Genomic DNA, 26,344 nt, shown 5'->3' with positions numbered 1-26,344 from the left:
AAATATTGTAATATAAATCTACTCTTATAACTTTGGTATACATTATTACTTCTTTTTTTTGCATTATTACTTCTAATTCTTTTATTTTATTTTTTATTTTTTTAATATTTATTTATTCAGAGAGAGAGGGGCAGAGACACAGGCAGAGGAAGAAGCAGGCTCCATGCAGGAAGCCCGACGTGGGACTCATCCCAGGTCTCCAGGATCACACCCCGGGCTGCAGGCGATGCTAAACCGCTGTGACGCCGGGGCTGCCCTCTAATTCTTTTATTTAATGTAACAATAGAGTGTTAAAAGTACAAATGCAATGGCTTTGAATAAACAGTTGAATTTTCACACAAGGAAAATTTGCTTTTAGTAACAATTTCTTCAGGTACTGCCATCTTCTAATTAAAATATTCAGTAGTTGATCTTCCTATCATCTGTTTCAAAACTTACTTTAGATATCGTTTGTTTAATTATGATGAAAGTCCTAGCACTACATGTCCTGCATCATTACTGGATTTGCCTCTTAGTGGACTCTCATTATCCTTCAGGTAGATGACAGTGAAAGCCTTGTAGCTGGTCTCTCTGTCTCCAGCCTAGTCCATCTCTAATTTATCACCAACCCATCTGCTCAATCTCCTTCCTTCTTCCTTCTTCTCTTTTTTCCTTTATTTCCTCTTTCCTTCCTTCCTTAATTCTTCCATCATTTTAAAAAATAATCACCATTTCTTTTTCTTAAAAGTTACATGTGGTATAATTTTATTGTTGCTTCTAGTTCTTTTCCTTACCATCCCTGAAAATAGATTATTAAACCTTATCTCATTGACTTTACTGGTGGTCATTTTTTTTGGCCAATGAAATATAAAAGAAAGGCATGTATGCCAGGTTTATGCAGCAAATGTAAAGTCCATTTTGTGATTTGCTGACTGCTCTTTTTTCCCTTGCCATGAGAAACCTGTATTATAGGTAGCTGACAGTATTTCAGCTTATATTCTAGAAGGTAGAACAGAACATAGTGAACCCAGCATAATTGAGTTAAAAATAAAGATTAATTATTGTTGTTTAATGATAATTTGGGGTTCTTTGTAACCTTAACATCACCTACAGAAAACTAATGCATATCTAAGTAATCCATAAGTTTTTTAGTTTGTGTAAGAAGCAGACAATATAAAAAATTGAAACAAAAATGAAAGCCCTTTGCATGCAGTCACTTCTGGACCTCTTTTCTGTATGTATCCACTGCCAACTCTTTGATGTTCATTATTTCTGATCTCTTTTCCATGACTCTGTGTACACACAGATACATAAATATATAAATTGTATAGTCTGATTCTCTGTTTTATTTAGGATGCTTTTGCTAACATGTACCAGAAAACATCTGGGAAGTTACATAAAAATGAAGTCTGAATGGGTTAAAGAACCAGACATTAAAAATTATAATTAGAAGAAAATACATGTACACACACATATATAATTCACCATGTATCTCTTTCATTTCTGCATATCTTTGATTGGCTTTTATTCTGGATAATCTGGACAACAACTCTGCAACCAAATGGCCACAAAGCTCTCAGAGTGTTAGTATATGGGCTGGGAACATAGATAGACACATGATAGACTTAGTAGTCTCTGAATTGTGCAAGTGAGAACATTTTCAGATAGAGACCATTCTCTCCATTTAAATTCATATGCTGGGGCTTTGATCCCCTCCCTCAGTGTAGTTCATCCCTCTCACAAAAGGAGGAGACTCCATCTGAAGTCTTACAAACTTGGATGGCATTTCAAATTTCAACCAAATGCTAAATGAATTTCTCCTCTTTCTTTTGTTTTGTTTTAAATATTTTATTTATTTATTTACTTGAGAGAGACAGAGATAGTGAGTGAGATAGCACAGTGAGGAGGAGAGGGAGAAGCGGGCTCCCCACTGAGCAGGGAGCCCAATGATTCGGGGATTATGACCTAAGCTGAAGGCAGATGCTTAACCAACCCAGGCGCCCCTGAATCCCTCCTCTGATCCAACTATAGAGGGTCTAGGATGGTGTCTTAGTCATTTTGGGCTGCTGTGACAAAAATACTTTAGATTGGATAGCTTATAAATAACAAGTTTATTGTTCGAAGTTCTGGGGACTGGGAAGTCCAAGTTCAAAACACTAACAACTTTGATGTCTGGTGAGGTCCTGCTTCCTAGTTCATTGATGGTCACCTTTGTGCTGTGTCCCTACATGGGAAAAGGGGGCAGGGGAGCTCTGAAGGGTCTTCTTTTATAGCAGCTCTAATCCCCATCATGAGGCTCTACCCTCATGACCTAATCATCTTCTAAAACTATCACTGGAATTGGGGTCTAATATTTCCGTACATGGATCAATTGGGGGGACACAAAAATTCAGTCTATAGAAAATGGAAAGTGGCATTAATTCCAGTTTTATTTGCCACTGGAGAGAGTTAGTCTTCATATGATTAGTTATGAGGTAAACTTGTCACACCAAGATGAAATTTCATATGGAAAAAAACTAAGTTAAGAAAAATGTATTTTTCTTATTAACCTGGCTTTGATCTTGCTTTCTCTTTGAACAATAGATTTTACCATTATTGTGAATAATAAGAATTTTGCTTTCTCTTGACCTATCCAAGCTATGCTTGCTTTCTAAGAGAAACTATACCTACTATAAGTAAATAGCTAGCTCTTTCTGTTTTTCTATTGAGATGTGATGGTGCCAGTTCATATTAAAGTCTTTTATCCTTGTACAAGAGAAGCATCACATTTCATCCTGTTACACTTAAGTTCTCATTTAATCAAGTTTACAATTTGTCCTTGCCAATCTTGTTAATTTAATTTTCTAGCATTTTTACACGTGTCCTCATAGCTCCTGCTATTTTTTTTTAAAGATTTTATTTATTTATTCATGACAGACACACAGAGAGAGAGGCAGAGAGAGGCACAGGCAGAGGAAGAAGCAGGCCCCATGCAGGGAGCCTGACGTGGGACTCGATCCCGGGTCTCCAGGATCATACCCCCGGCTGAAGGCAGCGCTAAACCGCTGGGCCACCCGGGCTGCCCAGCTCCTGCTATTTTAAACTCCTCACGAACTCCTTACTATAAGCTCTTGATATATTTTATTTTCATGAAGCTTAACTCAAATAAAATCTTAGATGAAATTCAACAATACAGAACAGACAAAAACAGTTGCTTTTGTGGAAGCAAGAAATAATCCTCGGACTCTATCCAGATACCTTCTTCCATCCCTAGTTCCTATGCTATCGTGTTCTGACTGAATTCTGTTCATTTGCCTCTCCTTCATCTGGAAAATTCTTTCTCTTGCATCAGGTTTCTCATTCTTGGAAGTCTTATCTAACCTGTAGTATTCTCTACAGCAGTCCACTCTATTTCTATTATAGTGCAACATGCTTCTCTGTTATAGCAGGTTATCTCTCACTCATACAGGATCAGATACTGTTTGAGAACAGGTATGACTCATGAATTTTTGTCTTCCTTATACCCTAGTACAGTACTCAAGACATAGTAGGCAGTAGATAATTTACAGAGAAACATACCCCTTTATTTTTTTTGAAATTCAACTTTGTAATTTTTACTTTACAAAATTATTGTGAGGGTCAAATAAACTGGATGAGATGAAGGCAAATAATATAATTTAACAATTTTTAACAGAAGACTGATTAGGGAGAGGAAAACGAAAAATTTAGATTTAGATAGTGAGCCATCTTTAAGGGAAGCAGTAAGTTCATCCTCCCTGCACCTTTCAGTGCATTTGAATATTGCTCTCCTTTGTAGCACAGCTTCTCATATATGCAGTTACTTCTAGAAGCCCACTGAAGAGCTATAGACAATTCTAGTTTATAAAACCTTGGGCATATTGTAGCATATTATTGTCTAGATATACTTTACTAACAAGTGATATTATCAGAAAAATAGAGACATGCTTTGTCATTGGGGTATTCATATAGGGATCTTAATTTTATAGATTCTCAGCATCTTAGATTTTGCAGCAACCAACTATTACCCCTTTTTAAAAATCTCTGGCTGGGCAGCTTGGGTGGCTCAGCGGTTTAGCGCCTGCCTTCTGCCCAGGGCGTGATCCTGGAGGCCCAGGATTGAGTCCCACATCAGGCTCCCTGCATGGAGCCTGCTTCTCCCTCTGCCTGTGTCTCTGCCTCTCTCTCTCTGTGTGTGTGTCTTTTATGAATAAATAAATAAAATATTAAAAAATTTCTGATTTTAGGAGCTCCAGATAACTTTGTGCCAACAAGATCACTGATTTCCCCCACACCATCTCAATGGGAAATGTTGCTGAGGTTAAGGCTTCCATTCTAACTATATCCTAATCTTAAAAGGGAACTCTGAGATCTAGAAGCAGATACCCTTAATGAAGTTGCCTGTATACACATTGGTATATGCTCATTTATGTATATATATTGCATATATATGTATAATAAAAATGTATAAGTAGTTCTTGTTATCAGGTGCTGCTATTAACTGAATTGTGTTCCTCCCAATTTAGATGTTGAAGCCCTAGCCTCTAGTGTGATGGTATTTAGAGGAGGGGTCTTTAGAGGTGGGTTTAGATGAAGTCACATTGGTAGAGCCCTCATGATGGAACTAATGTCTCTCTAAAAGGAGATACCAAAGAGTTTGCTTCTTTATTCTTCATGGCTTGTTTTCAAGACGGGAAGAAAGCTTCACCAGAGCTAGACTATATCAGGCACCCTGATCTCGAACTTCCCAGCCTCCAGAACTATGAGAAATAAATGTCTGTTGTTTAAGCCTCCAAATCTGTGGTATTTTGTTATAGCAGCCAGAATTAAGACAGGCACATCGTGTAATCTGTCTCAATGTGATAATCCAATTAGATGTGCTTAATTTGAACTCTAACTGCCATTTACTATGAGACACAGAAAAAAAGATTATTTTCTGTTCATCTCATTTCACATTTGCATCACACTAAATTATCAGCTTTTATAAATCGGCATTGGCTCATGCTTGACATCTCTAGTGCTAGAGGTGAACGACGGGTGTTTTGAGGGTCCTGACTAGTTCTAAGTCTTCCTCCAGTATTTGCTAAAAATGGCTTAAGCTTAAGGCCCCTGCCTGAGTAGAGTGTAAAACCAGGACTCTCTTCATTACTTCTTAGGGTTTTCAAGGAATTTGTGTTGTCCAGGCACCTGTAATCCTGAGTTTCTTCTCCCACGGTATTTTTGTTTATCCCTCCGACATTGCTGTGGGATGGCTGTTTTCTCTGCACCCAACTTTTTTTTCATTGTTTCCTTCCACCAAAGAAGCCAGCTCAAACTATCATTATGAGCATTTTTAAATTGAAAGTTAGGATAGGGATCCCTGGGTGGCTCAGTGGTTTGGCGTCTGCCTTTGGCCCAGGGCATGATCCTGGAGTCCCGGGATCAAGTCCCACATCAGGCTCCCTGCATGGAGCCTGCTTCTCCCTCTGCCTGTGTCTCTGCCTCTCTCTCTCTCTCTCTCTCTTTCTCTCTCTCTCTTTCTATGTCTCTCATGAATAAATAAATAAAATCTTTACAAAAGAAAAAAAAAGTCAGGATAATACATGAGTGCTACAACCCAGCCAACAACAACTTTAGATGTTAAATATCTTCTTTCTCATGTCTCCCTACTGAGAGCATTTCAACAGGTGACTTCAATAATCCACCTTGATTGTCAAGATTTTTCTTCCTAACTTCTCTTATATCCCACAACCCCTAAATTGTTTATTCTGCAGAATAGTTTTACTTTTATACTTTTTATACTTCATCCTATATTAGGTTCTAGGACTAACTTGGTAAATCTAAAATGGTCTGTGAATTACATTCCTTTTTTTTTTTTTAAGATTTTATTTATTTATTCATGAGAGACATACAGAGAGAGGCAGGGACATAGGAAGAGGGAGGAGAAGCAGGCTCCATGCAGGGAACCCGATGTGGGACTCCATCCCTGGACTCGGGGATCATGCTCTGAGCCAAAAGCAGATGCTCAACCACTGAGCCACGCAGGCATCCTGTGAATGACATTCCTAGTTAAAATTGTCATCCACCTCTGAAATAAATGCACATTTGCTTGAAAGGTATAAATGTATTTCATTAAAAAAATGATAGTGATAGTGTATAGATACATATGTATGTGTGTTTTCCTTTCTTATATAACTGGAATTGCTGGCTTTCTATGAGAAATGATTCATTCAGGTAGCCTTTTCTTTACCATTGTGCTGACTTATGTGTATGCACATCCCACTCTATCATACACTCATTTATAAAGATACATAGTGTGTATTTTTATGTTTATACACACAAAGAATATTTTCTTGCTGAGTAAAACTATAAAAACTCAATTTGTCTCTGAGAATTTAGATAGAAAAACTCCAAGAAAAAATAATTTTGTCTGAGTAATTATGCATGAATTAAGAGAAGTATTGTCAGGTTCTATTTTGCCTTGTCTATGAAAAAGCATTTTGTTATGCAACTGCATCATTAAAATAGATTATTTCCCCATATCTACAACAATTTGTATTCTGCATCATCTTTTTCCATTTATACAATAGTTCCAAAATTATAACTGATTCAAGGAAGTGTGCCTTGCTCTATTTTCCACTGAAAAGTGACTATTTATTCAATTTATTTTATATCCATATATATTTGGAATTTGATCACATATAACTCCAAGCTAGGGAAATTTTTGAAGCATCTTTAACTTAAAATATGGAAACTTAAAGAGCTTTAATTAAACTTCAATTAATGTAATGCCTAGCTTATTATTTTTATAGTAATTACATTATTTTCTTGAAGTAAAATTGGATCATCATGATAGCATTACTGCCCCCCCCTTTTGGTTTAAATAACCATCAATTAAAATATGACAAGTTTTTCTGTTATCATATTTATAGTCATATTGATGGAAATTCACTTTTTTACAGAATTATATTGATTTTGCAAGTTCCTAAAAGGCTCTTGGAAAGACGAGTAATGGAATGGATGGATACGTTGCCTTGTAGATCAATCAGTGAGAATTTCATGGATTGTAATGTGAGGACTAATGTACCGAGGTCAGCATTTTTGTTCCTGCTGCTCTTTCTGAAACTGCAGCCAGCGACTTATTAGTACTAGTCGCATACTTTCTGGAATGGCAAGCAAGAGAGAACACAATACAGCAGTTTCTTGGCAAGGAGCTGCATTTTCTTAACTGCTTTAATTCTGGTGATTGCATTAGGTGCAGTTCATCTCTGATGAAAGGCTCTCAGCCAAGACCTAGAAATATATCAAATAAGAGCTGATGCCTCATTACTTTGAGCAGGGCTCCCGTTCACAGATACAGGCATGGATGGGCTTAAGTTGTAAGAGAAATGAAAAATCTAAAAACAGTTTTAGTAGAATTTTACTTTATTTTCTTTAATGTTATTTCATGAAGATAATAATGCAACAACCAGGCTGATGTGTGTGTGTGTGTGTGTGTGTGTGTGTGTGTACAAGCCTGTGAATAAAATATATGAATCTGTGTTTATATCCAATAAAACTATAACTATTTATAGTCATATGACCATTATCTATAGATAAACATGATTGAATCTAATATTCAATAGTATATAGGTAGGAATTTCTATATCCCCTGGAAATTGCCAGAATTATAAGACTGTGACTTAGAGATAGGATATAAAGAGTATCAGCAATAGAGTAGGACTGACTGCATATGGTCAAGGGCCATTGGACAGCCTATAGGAGGGGAAATTGACCCTATGGCCAAAAAACAACCCTTAAACAAGCAAACAAACAAAGTGGAAAAAGAAAAGAAAAGAAAAAGAAAATGAGAAAATAAATGGCAGCTATCAGTGAAAATGATACATTTCCCCTGCTTTGCGGTGATAGTATGGGGGTATATGGCATAAAATTCATTATTGGAATTTGAGACATGAAAGTTCACAGCCCAAATACTCTGAGAACAGAGCCTGAGCCAATGGAAAGGCAAAGTAATAGTTAATGGTTCATCTTAGGCAGAGCTGACCATGACCTGGCTGCATACAAGGTTCACTGCAATGGAATCCTGAAAAAACTGGGAAGCTAAATTCTGGTACTCTGAGGTTTTGCTGGCCATTTAGAAAACGAAATAAAAGATCAATGATTGCAGATAATGACAATGAGTTTTGTAGCTAAAAACATCTAAGAAATGTCAATGTGTATTCCAGACTATATGTTTAAGGTTTGTTGTCTGTGCTATGTGTTATTTTATGTTGATTGTATTTTTAACTATTTTTTTTTTAAGAATACTATACTTGATGTCCAGAATTGGTAGCGAAAAGGGTAGGAATGGGCCTGAGAAACTGTACCAGTATTTAGACTCTAAATATTTTACTCTAAATACTTAGGAAAACTGAGGAATTATCACATGGATTATGGTACTAAAAAGGGCTCTATTATCCTGTTGAATTATTTGTCCCAGTCTCTTTCCTCTTCCTTATCTCATTGCACTATTCCATCTTCTATTGCTCAACTTCATAGAAACAAAGTGGTAGTAAATGTCTCTTTTCTCGACTTCCCAGATTAATTTAACAAAAATGTTTAGATTTCTGGGAAAAGAACATCTTTTTGGAGTCCATTTTCTTAGAACACTTTCCTAGTATCTGAGGGAAGATAGGGAGATTGGGAAGGAACTGAAGACTTTGAACTTGGATAATTAGCTTCTTCACTTTTGGACAATTTACTTATTAACCTTTTAAACCTTCATCACGTTTTTGCAAAATGGTGGTGGGAGGTAAACTTGATAATCCCTTAAGTTTAAAAGGCCTATAATATGCACAGAGTGGACTGTAGTAAACCTAGGACTATTACCCTTTTTATAAACTTAGAATTTTATATAAATCAAATATATAATCCTTCTAATGAATTCTACGTACTGTTTGACTTTACCAATAGTTTGCCAATATTTCCTTTTCTCTATAGCTCATAAAATTATATGAAGAGCCCTTGTGGACGCATTCTGTTGAGGTGGGAGTGAAGATATGAGCATGAAAACTGAATATTATCTTGAGACTCTTTCCACGTGGCTCACTGCTTGTTCCAGGATCAATTTCCAGGTATAGGAAAAGCTGGAAAAATAGAGTCAGCCAATTGGGAACAGAGGTACTTTACATGGATAGCACAAATAATCTACATTCTTACTGTCCTTTAATAATATGGGAATTGGTAATGGAGGTGGTATTGGTGGGGATATATGTACGTGTATGTAATTATATACAATATATAATTATACATGTATATGTGCATATGTTTATAATAAGAGTTGTATAATTACACAAATAAATTACACTAATTATATTAAGTTAAACTTCTTTAAAGAATATGGGGCATATAGGATACATGTATGTGGAATATATGTAACAAATAACCAAAACAATCTGGGAAATGATAGTAATTGTTAGCATTATATTGCTAAATAAATCTATAGTTTCTACATGTAGAGTTGAATTTTAGTTGATGGAAGAGTAGACAGTTGATGGGAAAGAGGGATGAGAGAATCCAAGAAGGGAACATGAAACTAAACATTAGAGATGGATCATAAAGGAAAGGTGAACTTGAACTGTTTTCCTTTACATGTTTTAAGTTTAATGGTATGTTTAGAGCTACTACATTTTAATAAAATATCCATCTGTTTCATATTATTGCTATATTGTGGCACTTTTTCAGATTTAAAAAAATGTAAATTTGACATAAAAACTTAGGTATTTGTGCTTCATATAAGATATCTACATTGAGTATGACATGAGCTATTTAGATACTGTCAACAAGTAGAATTATTTTCCTTAGGGGTTATTGGATTAATCCAACTTGGAGTCAGGATATTTCAGACAATGACTAAAGCGTGAGGTAGAAAAATGCATCAAGCATAAAATGGAGAAGACTAAAGTAAATTAAAATAATGGAGATAAACCCAGAAATATGGATTTGGAGCAGTCATGGGGACCCATGAGTTTCAATGGTGAGTGAAGTTTAATACAACTGAAGTTTTCTCCATGGGAAGGTTGCTTTATCATCTTTGTGCTTTAGGAATAATTTAGTAAACATGTATAAAATCAAATCAAATATAGAGATACTGAAAATAGGGAATATAATTAGGAAGATATTTCCATAGCCCCATCAAATATGTGGAAAAAAATTAAATATATAATAAAATTGACACTACACACTAGAGTGGCATGGGTAACAGTGAAGAAAAAACATTCTGAGTGTTCTTGTCTCAGGGTCTGAGAAGTGCCAACTTTAGAAATGGGAACACTGGGGATTATTGGATTTGATAGATTTTAAAAGAAAATGATGGGCAGCCTGGGTGGCTCAGCGGTTTAGCACTGCCTTCGGCCCAGGGCCTGATCCTGGAGACCAGGGATCGAGTCCCGCGTCGGGCTCCCTGCATGGAGCCTGCTTCTCCCTCTGCCTGTGTCTCTCTGCCTCTCTCTTTCTCTCTGTGTCTCTCATGAATAAATAAATAAAATCTTAAAAAAATTAAAAAATAAAAGAAAATGATGAATTTATGTTGGAGATTGGCAGTTGGAGGTAACAGTGTGCTATACATGGAAAAGTTCCCTCTCAAGAGGTTAGAGGAAAGTTAGTGTGCAAAATATAGATCACTTTTATGAATGTAGTGATTGGAGGAGATCCTCCTTGTGAAACAGTAGTAAGAAAAAGGAAAATGGTAATATGATATTAGGGGAATCTCATTTATAGATCAGCAAGAGAAATACAATCCAGAGAAACAAACTGAGGGTGAGAATTCAGAAGCACTTCAAGAAAATGCCTTGACTCCAACTAGTCTGCATGGAGCCTTTGATGGCAGTTGCCCAGGTATAATTGAACTACGGTGAATTGGCCTGGACTTTACTTCCTCAACCTAATGTCACTCACATTATATAATGGATAATGAGGTTTATAAGAAGGTGCCTCCAAAGAACTTTGAGATAATAGAAACATGTTTGCTTTTTTAGAGTAAAGCAAAACAAAAATCAACATATTGAGAATGGAAAGTATATTCTTTAGATCAATTTAGAAAAATATAGTTAAAGGATAAATGGATTGGCTTGTACAGAGAAGGTCCTTTTAGAGAGGCAAATTTTGTATTTTCCAGCTCCCTCGTTGTCCAGGAAGAGAGATGCAACATTCAGGGTCTCAGCTCATTCATGCGCAAAGTGTGTTCTTTGTTGTGGAAAGATCTGTTACTTTAGACCTCATCATGGCTTGAGTAAATTACTCCCCATCTCAATCCTTGAGTTTTGCCTTAATTCTGTTTCATCAGTTAATCTACTGATCCAGTTATTGGCCACAAATATGGGAGGAAATATGCACATTAGATGTGAAATCTTCAACTATTAATTAATAGGTTAGTATTCTTTTTTTAGAAGATTTATTTATTTGAGAGAGAGAGAGAGAGAGAGTGCGCGCGCGCGCACACACACACACACACACACACACACACGTGGTGGGGAAGGGGCAGGAGGAGAGGGAGAGAAAGAATCCTCAGGCAGAATCCCTGCTGAGCACAGAGCCTGACAAAGGGCTCAATCCCAGGACCCTGAAATCATGACCTGAGCCGATGTTATAAGTGGCCAGCTGCTCAACTGGTGCTCCAATAAGTTAGTATTTTTTTTTAAAGATTTTATTTATTTATTCATGAAAGACACAGAGAGAGGCAGAGACACAGGCAGATGGAGAAGCAGGATCCTCGTAGGGAGCCTGATGCAGGACTCAATTCCAGACCCTGGGGTCACACCCTGAGCTGAAAGGCAGGCAGGCTCAACCACTGAGCTACCCAGATGTCCCGATAAGTTAGTATTCTTAACTATACATCTGTTTTGTGAGAATTTAGTTAGAATCATTTTATCACTTATTTTTGGATACAGTATTAAGTCCTTGAGTTTCTGTCCTTGAGAGATTGAAACCAGACTCTAGATCATGGTAAGTCCACCCAGGCATGTCACCGTGTGAGGCCGCTTTTGTGTCCACTTACACTGACATTCTTTTCCTTTGCAATTTCCTACCATACGTTTTCTATTCCAAGAATTTCCAAATCCGGAGTTCCCTGGCATGGTCTTTTCTTATTAAATGTGTATGCAAATCTGCTCGCAGAATCATCAGGTGTTATATGATTTTCTGACAAATATATGCAGACGATAGTTGGCTGAATGCCTAGGTCAAGTATACGGTAAACGCAGCTGGCTGATTGACCGGGATCTACTTTGCATTTGATGGCTGCAGAATACATAAGTGCTTTTCACATTTCTGTGTTAGGGTTGCTCAAATATAGAAATTTCTAGCGTTTTAGATACTCAAGATAAATACATATCAGAACAGGAGAAACATCACTGAGCTGTAGTTATGATTCCACTAAAACCGGGGGATTCAGCAATTCTGACAGCTTGATTAATTTACCCATCTTCCCACTCCATATCTGTGTTCTCTTTCAGTGGGTAGTACTGACTGACTTCTAGTAAACCCTAGGGAAAAACACTTTATAAATGAATTGTTAGTTGCATGAATACAATATTTGTCAAGGCAGTAAGTGCTAGCAGCACATCCTCCAGGTTAAGCACCCATAAGTTACTCCATACATATTGAACAAGCAAGGGGGAGGAATGCTGTAGCCATGTTTATGTTGAGCTGAAATGTCAATTGATCCTTTTTTACTTTTCTCTAATGTCCAATATTTCTCTAGTATCTGTTTGTCTAACATCTCCAACATTATAATAGAAAATTCTCATGATTTTAATTTTTATGGTTAAATTGCTTTTTATGTAGTGAGATGAATTCCCTTATCTATTTCTGTTGATGGGTACTATTGCCAGCGAATGGTTGTTTTAAAATGTTTATGATTAAGTGCATGAATTCTGAAGCAAGATGATGGGTGTTTGAATTCTGGTTTTCCCAAATATTAGCTCTGTGACTTTGGGCAAGTTGCTTAAACTCAATGTGCCTCAGTGTCTTCATCTGTAAGATGGGAATAATAATAGCTACAACTCCCTAGTGTTGTTTTGAGATAAAAATGAGTTCAGATATGTAAATCATTTGGTATGATGTCTGGAACATAATAATTGCTATATAATGGCTGGCCATTTTTATAATTCAATGTGTGTTTGATTATTCAGCCAACTTACAGAGGTGTTTCTGAATAACATCCTAACTTATGAACAATTACTACCTGCTTATGAATATTAATTAGGTCAGTCTTTTACAAAATTACATATTCAACATTTATTCACTACAGTTGGATATTTCTTTTCCCCTCTCTTTTTACCTTGGGGCATTATAATTCCATTAACTTTTCTAACAAGACCTAAATGATTATATTGAGGAGATAACATAACTAAGATCACCAGGACCTGCATTACTGGTCTAGTTATTTAATAGGTACCCAGACTTATCTGGAAGATATTTGCTTATAGTTAGTTGGGATACTTGTATATGATCAATAACATTGCCTTTCATAGAACAATAGTGCCTGGGTCTAGGTATATCTGACTCTACATAAAGACTGTTTTATTTTAAATGTTTGTGGTCATTCATAGTAAAGAAAATCACACCAGAGTTACTTGATATCTGAGATGATAGTTTTTTGCATTTGAGAATTATTACATCGCATTGCACCACTTATAGAAATGATCTCTGTTAACATCTTAGCTTAAGGAAATGCATTGCCATGTGGAATATTGTATTAATTAAAGCAATAGAGGAATTTAATTTTACCATTAGGGGAATTAGTGCAGCTTTTTCCACTTATCACTCTTCATTTTACATATGCAACTAACCTTAAGGCCGTGTTTACCAGGAAGTTGGTTTGCTTTGAACCTGTGTCTGTGTCACTTGCCATGATTTCTGGTCTACATCACATACAGCAATTTCAGTAAGTGCTGACCTTCAAGTGATTTACATTCACACAGAGACCACAGGGATCCCACTCAAACATTCCATCACACAACAAGCTTTCATTAAGTATTTCTCTGGAAAGCACATTTTAGGTATCTGCATCAGGTCATATTACAGAAAATGTTTAATTTTCTTCTCACTTCTTCCTTCTCTGGAGGTTAGGAAGAAAATGTCATCTTTGCTCCAGTGTATGAAGATGTTTTTATTTTTCTTTTTATAGTATTATTGAATTCAGGGTCACAGGGCAAGCAAGTTTAAGAAGAATACTGAGAAAAATCTGTAATAGAAAAGATAAAAAGCCTTAAAGAAAGCAGGTTATATTCCAGATCACATTAACTCAGTAAAGGTTGAAAACACTTATGTTTTTAAATGAAAAAGTGTAAGTTTGAAGCTTTGAAAATAAATCATTGCATGTTAGTTATAAATGATATAATGACATATCATTAATGACTTTACTTAAATTATTGTTTATAGTGATAAAACCTTACAGTAGTGACCCTTTTCGTGTTAAAATTCTGCTTTTATTTACAACAAATACATTTTGTGGACTAAGGGACATTTTTTAATTCAGTAAAGTAGAACACTTCTATAATATTGTTACTTAAAAGCAGAGGACAGTATGATGTTGAGTTCATCTTATATCTGTCTATGAAAAGATTGAGTAACAGACATCCAAAAGGTGTTTTATCTTAAAGCTTGGTTCTATGGTGCAGAATTGAGAGGAACGGCTAGCAAGAGGCAATAAACCATTTTATTCCAAGTTGATGTATTCAAGTAAGAAAGCTTGGGGTTTCGCCAAGTTTTATGAAATGTATCATTGTGTTTCTAAGACTTCACAAAGAATCTCAGAAACTCCCAGTTTGGAGCCTGAGAGTCTGGTTCAAGTGTGTTTATTGATTAAAGAGACCAGATGATGGCTAATTTTCCTTTCACTTTGTGATGATCCCATGGATTGAGAAAGATTTTTACACGCATGCACACACATGCATTAACTCTCTTGTGCCTCTAAGCCAGTACTGAGAGTTGTCTGAATGAGTCAAAGTGACCTTGCATGTGGAGAAAGAAACCTGTGCACATCAGGAAAAGTTTTGAAATGGGAATGAAGTTTCATTAGTGCACTGTACCACACGCTGCTTATGTCTCTGATCACTTTGATACCAAGAAAGCCTTTTTCTTATTATCCTCTTCTCTCAAATATTGTAAAGAAAAATGTTCATTTTATTGGCTCTATCAAAATTATTTGCAGCATGTTGGCTCCTCTAGCATTCTGACTAATATTGTTTTGGTCAGACCTGAAATGTCTACCTTCTTCCTCTCAGTTAGCTAGCCTTTGGGGATCTTGGAAGGGGGAGAAAAGTGACTCATCATTTTTTCCAATCCTTTTCTGATCTTTTTAGCTTCACCTTCTTCTTGGCTTTATGTACTCTCATTGGCAAAGAGAAAGGGGCGTCATGTTCTGATCATTGGAAAACAGTTGTAATATGTTTTAAATGTGTTACTATCCTCTGGGGCTATCTTGCTGGACAGTTTTTAATGTTCATTTGAGTTCTTACTCCTGCATTTGAGCTTAAAGACCAGTTTGAAGAGTAACTTTATTAGAGTAATGTTTTGGTTTGATTATGGGGGCCCAGAGAAGAGGCATGATCTACTCTGCAGAGTCAACAAGCTATTCTCAGGAATACTCTTGGTCATAGAGTCATCTACAACCTTCTTCTCTCTATTTTTTTTTTTTTAACCTTCTTCTCTCTATTTTTTTTTTTTTAACCTTCTTCTCTCTAAATGTTAGTTGTCTGTCCTCATGCCTCTTCTTGCTCTTCCTTATTCCAATTGCATTCTAATTCTCTGCTAAATAATTAACAACTGACTAAATCTGTTAAATATAAAGACAAGATTTTGAAGTAGTTTAAGTCTTTCTATGGGCAGCTTATAGACATAATCTCAATTATTTTCTTATCATATTTGTAATAGGAAGTTCTAGAACCATCTGGTCTTTGCCATATAAATTATGGAAGACACTATTAGTTATTTTATCTCAGGGATTGGCAGTCTTTTTCTGCAAGGGGCCAGGTAGTAAATATTATAGCTTTTATAGAACATACAGTCTCTGTCACATCTACTCAATTGTGCTGTTGTAGCATGAAGGAGCCTTAGATGACGTGTAAATAACCAAGTGTGGCTAACATTTGTCCTATCTGGTGGCTTCTCCCTTCATTCTTTCTGAAACCCAGATTGTGGCATTTTTATTTTATTTTTTTTATTTTATTTTTTTTTCAGTATTAAGTTGGTGAGTACATGCTCAGGAAAGTAGGCTCCTCTCTCAGGTTTAAGTGATGTATCATGATTGAATTAAACCAGTAGGGATCCCCTTTGGCCAGAGATTGGGTTAGAGGCAGGTCTATGTCCCATTTGTGAACACTGAAACTGAAAGGGAAGCTTTCTGTTGGGGAGCCTTCTGCTAACTATTTTGCAGGAGAAGGCCACATGAGAAAAGCAGATTCCTTAGCTACATTATGAAGATATGATTATATCACATTATTATCGATGATGAAGATAATGACGATTTGTGCCAACTTCAAGTAACTCATCACTTTGTCCCCAAATTTGTGGTGCACATTGTTACCACTTTTTTTGGGTAGTTTTTTTTAAATGTTTAAGAATGGATACTTTTAATTTGCTTCATAAGCAACCGAACTCACAGCAAATACAAGGTCTGTTTCCAGAAACCTAATTACAAATCCATGAAAACTATAAGTACCTTAAAAAGCTATCTTTTAAAAAAATGTCATTGCAAATAACTGACTACTTCTTTCAAGATCCCTTAGGGAATGTAGCAGTGCCACTTAATGTAATTTTTATACATGTAGAAGAATATTTTCTAAGATTTAAAAGAAATGATAGAATAAAATCTAATTAGAAAGTTGGGGATTTTTGCAGAGAATTTATAGGTTTTATAGAGGTTTCTTGTACTTATGCACATGCATACAATATTCTTTAATTGGAAAATGGATATGGTACATCTCATATTGAGTAATTTATGAGGTGTGAGGCCATATTAACCAGCTTCCAAATAGTCATATTTATATAAATTTCCTTCTTCAATGATTTCTTCCTTGTCCAAGAAGTATTACTTACATTTACAATATACACATGTCATTTTATCTTAAAACTCCATATAGCTTAGCAGTTTAGTCACTGACAGAAGAAAATTTTCTGTGTACCTCTAAGTATCTTTGTTTCTATACTTATTATCAGCATTGAAATGGAAATTTATTTCCCATGTACACCAGGTTTAAATCTTACTTCAAAATCTTGGCTGTCAAAGGGAAAAAGTTCAGATGGAGCCCCCCTTATCCATTTGCTAACCATGGGATAAAGTCACTAATTAATTTTAAAAGCAGGCTCTTCTGCTTGGAGTGAGTAGTTTTGCTCTTAATAACGGCTTTCCTGCTTTCTAATTAGAGGATTTATTTTTTCCTTGCTGAACATTCTGTTTGAATTTGTTTCCCTGTCCTGTTTAATTTCTTACTGATTTGCAAAAGTAAAACATAACCATGAGAGTCAGATTTTGGATTCAGCTTTAATGACATTTGAAGAGAAAAACAAGAAAAGGAAGCTGTGCTTTTCAGATGAATTGTTCTCTTGCCTTCTTTTATTGTTATTCCATCTGGCAATATAATTGGCAGTTGTGGTCAGTCTCAGGAAAAAGGATCTCACACTGAATGGACCATCTTCACACCAAAGTGCTAGTAGAAGGAGACTATGCTTGGGATGTATGCATAGTTGTTCTTGTGGCACTGGTGTTCAAACCAGTAGATGTTATCTTTTGCTAACCATATCTATGTATAGGAAATTTAAAGCTGATTTTTTTTAAGAGAATGAATCTCATGGACCTGTCTACATAAAGATTCTCCTTTTTGCTTGTGAACAACATGTAAGTCCAGTCTTTCAATTATTCTGAGCTGTTTTGATGCTATGAAGTCTAAATAAGCCAGGGGAATCTAAACTTCTATGTGACTGGCGATTTACATCTCCATGAGAATATGACCTCAGTTACACATATTCAAAAATTCAAAGTTCCTTGGGTAAAACTGCACCATTTTGTAAAATTTAATACCACCAAGGGTCCTAAGTGACTTTCCAATAAGTTAGGTTGTCCTTTGATAGTAAGCTGGGATGGCTGGCTAACTAGGACGAGACAATATGTATGTAATTGGGTGTGTCTCTGTGTGTATATGAGTGTGTATGTATAACTTGTTGATATCATAGTATAGTAAATATTTTATAGAGTTTGATAAAATAGATTGTAGAATGGTTTGGAATATATGAACAATCCATTCAGCAGATAATAGCTGTATAAAACATGGTGGCACAGAACCAAAACCTGGCTTTTAGTCACAATGTTACAACCTATCAGTGGCTTTGTCCCTGAAGGCTGTTTACTCTCATCATCATCTATAAAATGATAGTCTTGGGCTACATGAGCAAATCTATATTAGTTTTATACTATTGATAATAGATTACCACCACAAACTTCATGGCCTAAAACACATCACAATAGCGGGTTGAATCATTTTCATGCTTTAATTCTCTTTGACTTCCTTTTTTGCCTCCATCTCCTCTGTCCCACTCTTTTGTATTGTATCTCTGATTGACTCTTCTGCTTTTTTTCTGCTTTTAAGGGTTCATGTGACTATACTGTGTCCATCTAGGTATTTCAAGATAATTTCTCTGTCTTAAAGTTAGCTGATTAGTAACCTTAATTTCATCTACAAAGTCTCTTCATGACAGTAGTTAGAATAGCATTTCACTGGATAACCAAGAGACAGGGAACTTGGGGGGATAGCTTCAGAATTCATCCTTCATGCCTAAAATTAATTAAGAAATGTTTATGGTGTGTCTTCTGTGTTTAATATTCTGCATTAAATGTAGGGGACAAAAAAGAGAATGATGTATTGACTACCCTCTAGGAGCTCAAAGTTGGTGTAGAAAAGTCAAGTATGTATAAGAGATGGTTTGATGAAGATAAGCAGACATTGGATTTGGGAAGGATGTGAGAAGCATCCTGGGATAATAATGGTGGGCAGGCACATGGACATCAGCATGTAATAGGGCATAGCTATAATCTAAAGGACAACCTCAAATTAACGCTGGGGAATGAGAGCATTGAGAGGAGCTCAATGCTCATTTCTTACATATTTCTCTCCAGCAAGGAGGGAGTGACAAGATGGGGCAAGAGGCCAGGAGTCTTATTCTAGTTGAGCTTTCTCTGTTGTGAAACATGAACCAGGACAGAAGAGGTTCTTCCCTACTAATTCTGCAAACTTTTGCCCTCAACTGGAAATAATACTATCTGCTTCAACATATCCTCCAGGAATAATTTAAATTTAAATATGATAAAACACAAGGCTAGTGCTTTGGGTTTTTAGAGAAACCTGGTGGTATAAATATAAGGCCACTGAGATTAGCTAAATCATATTCACACTGGAGTCAGGAGGTTAGTTAATAAGGTGTCTTCTGGAGTGGGATCTCAGGTTATGGGCATTAGAAAGGCAGCCATGGAAACAGTGATCTTGACTAGAATTGTTCTTTCAAACTGCGCCTTTAGGTTTCAGTACTTCAGTCTTGGGAGTAGGCTACTGATTCAATTCTAGTCTTTCTGAGCCTAGCTCAAATTGCTAAGCAATGTCAGACTCAGGACACATACTAAATAGCTTTAGAGTCTCAGGGTCTTCAGTCCACTAAAAGGAAGTCCTGGAACTAAGTAATTTAAAGGCATTATGAGCATGGAGAACTTTTACAGAGGCCAAGTACTACTATTGATGAACTGTCTGTAGTGTTAGATACTCAGAGAGTGACTGGGAGATCCTTTACTGAAATATGGCCTAGCATATTTCTTTTGACTTTGAACTTTGGGAGGGAAACTGAAGTGACTCACTTTATCTAGAGATCTGATGAAAACTTTGTGTGGGTAAAAAGACAATCTGAAAGGCAATTTATTTTCAATTAATTTATCTTTGATAGAAAAAATTGCTGCAATTAAAAAGTAGCATTGACTTCCAAATTCAGGCTTTAAAATGTTTATCATTTATTAAAAATGATTTCAATAAAAGTAAAAATTCCCACCCATATAATTGATAAAGCACAATTTGTAGAGACCCGATTTTAAAGTTTACTTTCTGGGTCAATGTAGAATCAATGAAGTTTAATACCACCCCTGGATTTGTTGTTGTTTTTGTTAAATTTAATGTGAACATCATATTAAAATTGTTTGCTTATGGTTGGCCCATTTGTTCTAGTCATTACTGCTGTGAAATAAACCAGCCCAAAGTTGGCAACTTGGTATAAAACAAGTTTTTATTGTAGTCACAGCTTCTTTGGGTCAGGAATCTCTGAAGGCCATAGTGGGGATGACCTGTCTTCATCCACAATGCCTGGGGCCTCAGCTGCAAGACTCAACAGCTGGGAGGTGTGTGTAAGTTGATGGTGAGACCTGCTCATCTGATGGCTTGTTCAGTCACATGATGCCCCTTGGCAGATAGGACCCAAAGTCTAGACATGCCTATTCTTGGCCTCTTTGAGTGGCTTGACTTCCTCAAGTCATGGCAGGTTACATGGAAGTTCAAGTTGTTAAGTGCAATTATTCCAGTGAGCCAGGGGGAAGCTGCCTCAGAAACCACATGGTGCCAGTCCCATTACTGCCACCACTGCTTTGGTTACAAAAGAATCACACCTGCTCACATTCAAGGGGAGTGGATACAGGCATCATTGCTCAGTTGGAGGAGTACCAAGGTTATATTGTAGAAGTAAGGGTATGGGGGCTGGAAGATCTGTTGTAGCTATTTTTGAAAGTGCAATCTGTCACGATGTTCATGGTATGCATATCTATTATTCGATCGAGAGTATCTTTGTAGCCACAGTCTGTCTTGCTTACCTGCCATTATGCATTTGGGAACTATTCAGAAAAATCTTTTTTTGTGGCTGTAAGATAAATGAAACTGCATGTTCTAATACTTGTGATGAGAAGAACAAATGTTAAATTGAAAAATGCAATGATATTTTTATTATTCGGTTTACTAGTAACGTTATGGATATATTTCATTAAAAATTTCATTTGTACATATCTCCATGAAAACTTTATTTCTCTTTATTCAGGCAGGTTGTGTCAGCCAAACAGCAGATGGCCTGCCCATAATGCTTTTGGGCAGATGTTCTCATTTGGGCCATAATATGTGAATAAAAAATGTCATATTGCAAGCTATCTCATCATCTGTAGTAATTACTGGATAAAGTCCAATGTTTACCCAGGTCTTTTATAACTGTGTGTTATATTGGCTAGGGGTAGTACTGGAAACTTGGTGTAGAGTAACACTGTTTTGCTAAGCTTCAGAATGGATTATTTCACACTATTCAATTTGATATTTACCAAATGGTCATAAATCTATATGTTTTTCTATATGTAGAATTTAGGCAACAGCTCAATAGCATTATTTTACTAATTCTAACATTCTGGTTTTACCATTTTGAAAGCTTATATTGCCAAAATAAAGGCATATAATTATTGTATCCTGGTGATAGATTAGAAAACTGAAAGTAAGTCTATTCCTGAAAAGAAGTGGAGTGAGAAAAAAAGCCAGTAATCAACTGGGCAATCAGTAGAAACATTAGGATGGTTTTACCATGTGTTTTGTTTGAGGATTCACTTCAATCGTGTAAGACTCCAAGAGTTTTTGGTTTTGTTTTGTTTTGAAAATTGAGGTGTTTGTCACTAGTAGAACTTCTAGAGATATTAGAAGTAAGCTGTTTTGAGTGGTGAGAGAAAATGGAAGACAATTACTCCATTTCTTGAAAGAGGAAAACATGCAGAGACTGATGTACAATAGGTTTTGTGTAGGTCATTTTCTTTCTTTCAATCTTGGATACTATTCAATCACTTGTGCTTTCTTTACCCAGTCCAACATCAGCATCTGTTGGAAACTCTAAAAGGGGCAACAGAAGGTGCTGCATATAAAAAGTTCTTATTGGTGCTGCTTTGTTAGATATAAGTACAGCTTCTTCAAAAGACTGAATTAGAAAACAGACTAATGTTATTTTGCACCTGCGTCTCTATTTACATTTTCTATTCACCTACATGCTTAGGCAATATTGCCGAGAAAAATGACATTTTAAGAAAAGCAAGGAACAGAATAGGTGTTGACTCTTGAATTTTGATAGTACGTTCTACATCTAGATACATGGAATGTAGCATGTATCACGAGTGGGTTCATTTTTCACAAACGTTTTGGCAGTGTGTTCTGACTTTTGTTTTCTGTGCTGTTTCTTAAATGTGACTCCATTAACCAGAGGGTTTATATATTTTAGTTCAGAGCAGTGGTTCTCAATGGCAGGCAGTTTTGGCAATATAGGGAGATATCTTTGTTGTCACAGCTAGGGGATGGGCAGTGCTATTAGCATCTACTGTGTAGGAGTTATGAAGACTTCTATTCTACTTATATGTGCCAGTTAATTCTTGGCCCCTTATGTTTGAATATGCTGTATAAGTATTCCTCCCCTGTACCAGGATTTCTCAATCATGGCAATATTGACATCTTGTGATGGATAAGCTTTTGTTGAGGGAGGGAGGGCAACTTTCTTGTCCTTTGTAGGATTGGCATATAAGGTTGGCAATTTTGGTGCTTTAATATGAGAATTATTTTGTTTCTTTCCACCACCCTTTAAGACTGTCTGCTGTTTTGAGATTTTTTTTAAAAGGCCTGATATGATATTGAAAACCTTAGATTTTTAGGGTAACTTCAAATATTATTGGAATGCATTTCCCATGCCAATGACTTGTTTATTAACCCTGACTTGATTTCTTTTTTAAAGAAAAACTTATACAGTATTGTGTGTCAGCTATATCGCAATAAAGCTGGAAAAAAATTAGAAATAATTTAAAAATAAAATGACAATTTTTTGGAGTTTCTTATATATGGATATTGCTTTCAGTATTGTGGTAGGCAGAATGGTACCACCCGACGTCCATGTCCTAATTCTCGGAAACTGTAAATCTGTTGCTTTAAATAGTAAAAGGGGTTTTGCACATGTGATTAAGATTAAGGACCTTGAGATGGGGATTATTCAGGTGGGCCCACTCTAATCACATGAGTACTTAAAAGTGGAGTATTTTTCCCCAGTTGTAGTTAGAGGGTCAGATGGATGGAGATGTGAGAGGAACTCAGTTTGTAGAGGCTGGCTTTGAAGATGGAGGAAGAAGGCCATGAACCAAGGAATATAGACAGCTTCTAGAAGCTGGAAAAGGTAAGAAAATTGGTTCTTCCCTAGAGTCTCCAGATAGCTATACAGCCCTAATAATACCCTGCTCTTAGCCCATTGAATCCCTCATTAGACCTTCTTATCTAAAGAACTGCAAGATAAAAATTTGTGCTTAAGCCATTAAAAAAAGTTTTGAAAAATATTAGATTTAACCCAGTAAGAATTGTTGTTTGTTCTTTTTTAGTTTTACTGCAGGATTTTTTTTTCCAGAGCTTTAAAATGCTAATGTGAATTTTGTTTCTCCTAGAGAGTGAATATGAAAGGCAGTATTTCTCAAATTTGACAGGGAAGTTTTTTGTTTTTGTTTTATTTTTTAAAAAGATTTTATTTATTTATTCATGAGAGGCAGAGAAAGAGAGAGAGAGAGAGAGAGGAGAGAGAGAGAGAGGGGCAGAGATACAGGCAGAGGGAGAAGCAGGCTCCATGTATGGAGCCTGACATGAGACTGGATCCCAGGTCTCCAGGATCACGCTCTGGACCAAAGGCAGTGCTAAAGTGCTGAGCCACCCAGGCTGCCCTGTTTTTGTTTTTTAAATGTGTCATGGGCAAGTACAGTTAGGAACCAAAATTCTTTACTAAACAGATACTATATATTTTTTTCAAATGTTATATGAGCTCATTTGGTAAATTGCTTAAAACTAAGATCTCAGGAGGATGAAAATACAGTTTGGACCACTAACTTAAATCCTGACACTGAGGTTTTTGTTTTTGTTTTTCTTGTTTGAAGGCTCGCAAATTTGTTGAAGTATGATTTGTATTACAATGATAAACCACATTTTCTATTTCTATAAGGGCTTCTCTGCATGCACAGCGTTTCTGTGATAAAAGAGCTGTCTCTTAAAAGAGAAGCCTCAAAATTCAGCAAGAATAGTGATCAATCAGTCAGGGCTAAGCACATGCTATCGTTTTACTGATCTGGGTGTGATTAATGCTTAAAAAGGAAGAACAACCCCATTTCAATTCCCTTTACAACTTTATTCTTAGCAGCACAATGGATTAAATGCTTGCAGAGGAGTTGTTTCTATTGTACATCTTAAAAAGAATTAAATTTTAATTACCAAATGCATTAAACCTGTATATTAATTATGTGGTTTTGGGTTGCAGTGCACCTTGGGCATCAGCACTTTTCCTGAGGTCTCATTTTGCTGACTGCAGTCTGAAGGGAAGCTTGTCCCAGACAGAGGCAACAGGACTAGGGCTGCCAAACAGCACTATGTCCAAACAAAAGGGCTTGCACCCCAATTAAGTTAAAAGTCTCTGAGCTGCTCTTGCATTCCAGATGGCAAGTAAATTCAAATTTACAGAGGGATTTAATTAAGATACTTTGATTGCAAGCATGAAGCCAGGAATGCAATCTCGAGTACAAAAAAAAAAAAAAAAAATTCAGTGGGGCTGAAAAATCACTGCTGTTAAGTAGGATCTAGACTACAGTCAAAAGTCTGGGATCTGATATCCTGTAACATTTCTCATTCTGCATTTCTTGCTATTTAGACAATTTAGAAGCCTCTTTCTTGTGGCTGGTAGTGAATAAGATTTGTTTTTTGTTCTGGGTGGTAAAAGCTTTGGAATTAGACACATCTGGTTTCAAATGCTAGACTTAGCCGTATTAATGATTTGACTTCTTCCTGAGCCCCCATTTTCTCAACTATTGGATGAGGTTAACACCTACATTTTAAGATTGTGGGGATTGAATAAAAAGCATTCTAATAATTCTATGTGTCTGTCATTAGTCCTGGTCTTTCTACAGCTCCAAACTTGTCCCTCCAGCTCCTTACTTGCCATCTCTAGTCAAATTTCTAATAGGTGTTTTGAGCTTACATTGGCTAAAACAAAAATGGTTGGTTACTGCAACCACAGCAGTCTCAGTTGCAGTTCCAACACCCATCTAGCTGCTTGAGCCAAAGAGCCAGGAGTGAATCATTATTCCTCTCTTCCCGTAATTTCCCACAGGCAACTCTGTTAACTCGGCCTCTGATGTGGATCTTGAATATGCCCACCTCTTGCCATTGCCATTACTAGTCTGGGGTTTCTCCAGCTTGCTGCTATTGATATTTTGGGCCAGGTATTTTCTTACTGTAGTGCGTTGTCCTATGCATTGTAAGATGGTCAGCCGTATCTTTGGTTTTTACCCTCTAGATGCCAGTAGCACCCCTCCCCCCAGTTGTGAACCCAAGAATGTCTATAGACATTGATAAATGTCCTCTGGAGGGAGAAAGTCCATCTCTGTTGAGAACTGCTGTACTGGTACAAGTCATTACCTCTTGACACAAAATTATCACAAAAACAAACCACTTGAAGCATTTTATGCTTGACTTTTTGGTCTATTTAGAGTTTTGTTATACTGTAATTCATTTCAAATAATGATAATTTTGCCACTTTTCAATCTTTATCTCCTTTTTATTCTGGTAGTTATTGCTTAATTAAAAAAAACCTCAAAACTTAGTGGTTTAAAAGAGCAATAACACTTATTTTGCTGACAAATCTGCAATTGGGCAGTAGTTGGCAAAGGCAGCTCATCTCTGCTCTACTCATGGCAACAGAAGTGGCTAAAAGTTTGAGACAATAGACTTTTTTGCAACATGGTGGCTGGCTTCCAAGAATGAGCATTGCAGGAGGGAGAGAAGTAGGTATAAGCCAAATTGCCTATTAAGACCTAACCTTAGAATTCTTATAGTATCACTTCTGTAGTATCTTATTCATCAAGAGTGTCACAGAAATCTACGAAGTTTCAAGGACAGAAAAATAATCTCTACCTCTTGATAAAAGAATGACAAAATCCTAGAAGATTGTGGGATTAAAATCATTACAGTGGTGCTCTTTTGTTTTTCTGTGTGTGTGTGTGGGGGGGGAGATTACATCTGCCACACTGTTTTAAGACGAATATTAAATTGGGAACTAAATAAATGTTTTTGCTCTTTAATGAGAATGTGTGTTGGTTTTCTATTCTGTATTACAAGTTATCACAGATTTAGGGCTTAAAACCTTCATTTTATGTTTCTGTAGGTTAGAAATCTTGGCTCAGTTTAGTTGGATTCTCTGCTCTGTTTCACAAGACTGACATTATTAGCCTGGTTGCATCCTTTCTAGAACTTGAATTGCTCTTTTAAGTTCACAGGATTGTTGGTAGAAATCA

Source organism: Vulpes lagopus, chromosome 20 (assembly GCF_018345385.1).
Source record: "Vulpes lagopus strain Blue_001 chromosome 20, ASM1834538v1, whole genome shotgun sequence".
Classification (NCBI taxonomy): domain Eukaryota; kingdom Metazoa; phylum Chordata; class Mammalia; order Carnivora; family Canidae; genus Vulpes; species Vulpes lagopus.
Note: the sequence above shows the minus strand (reverse complement) of the source record.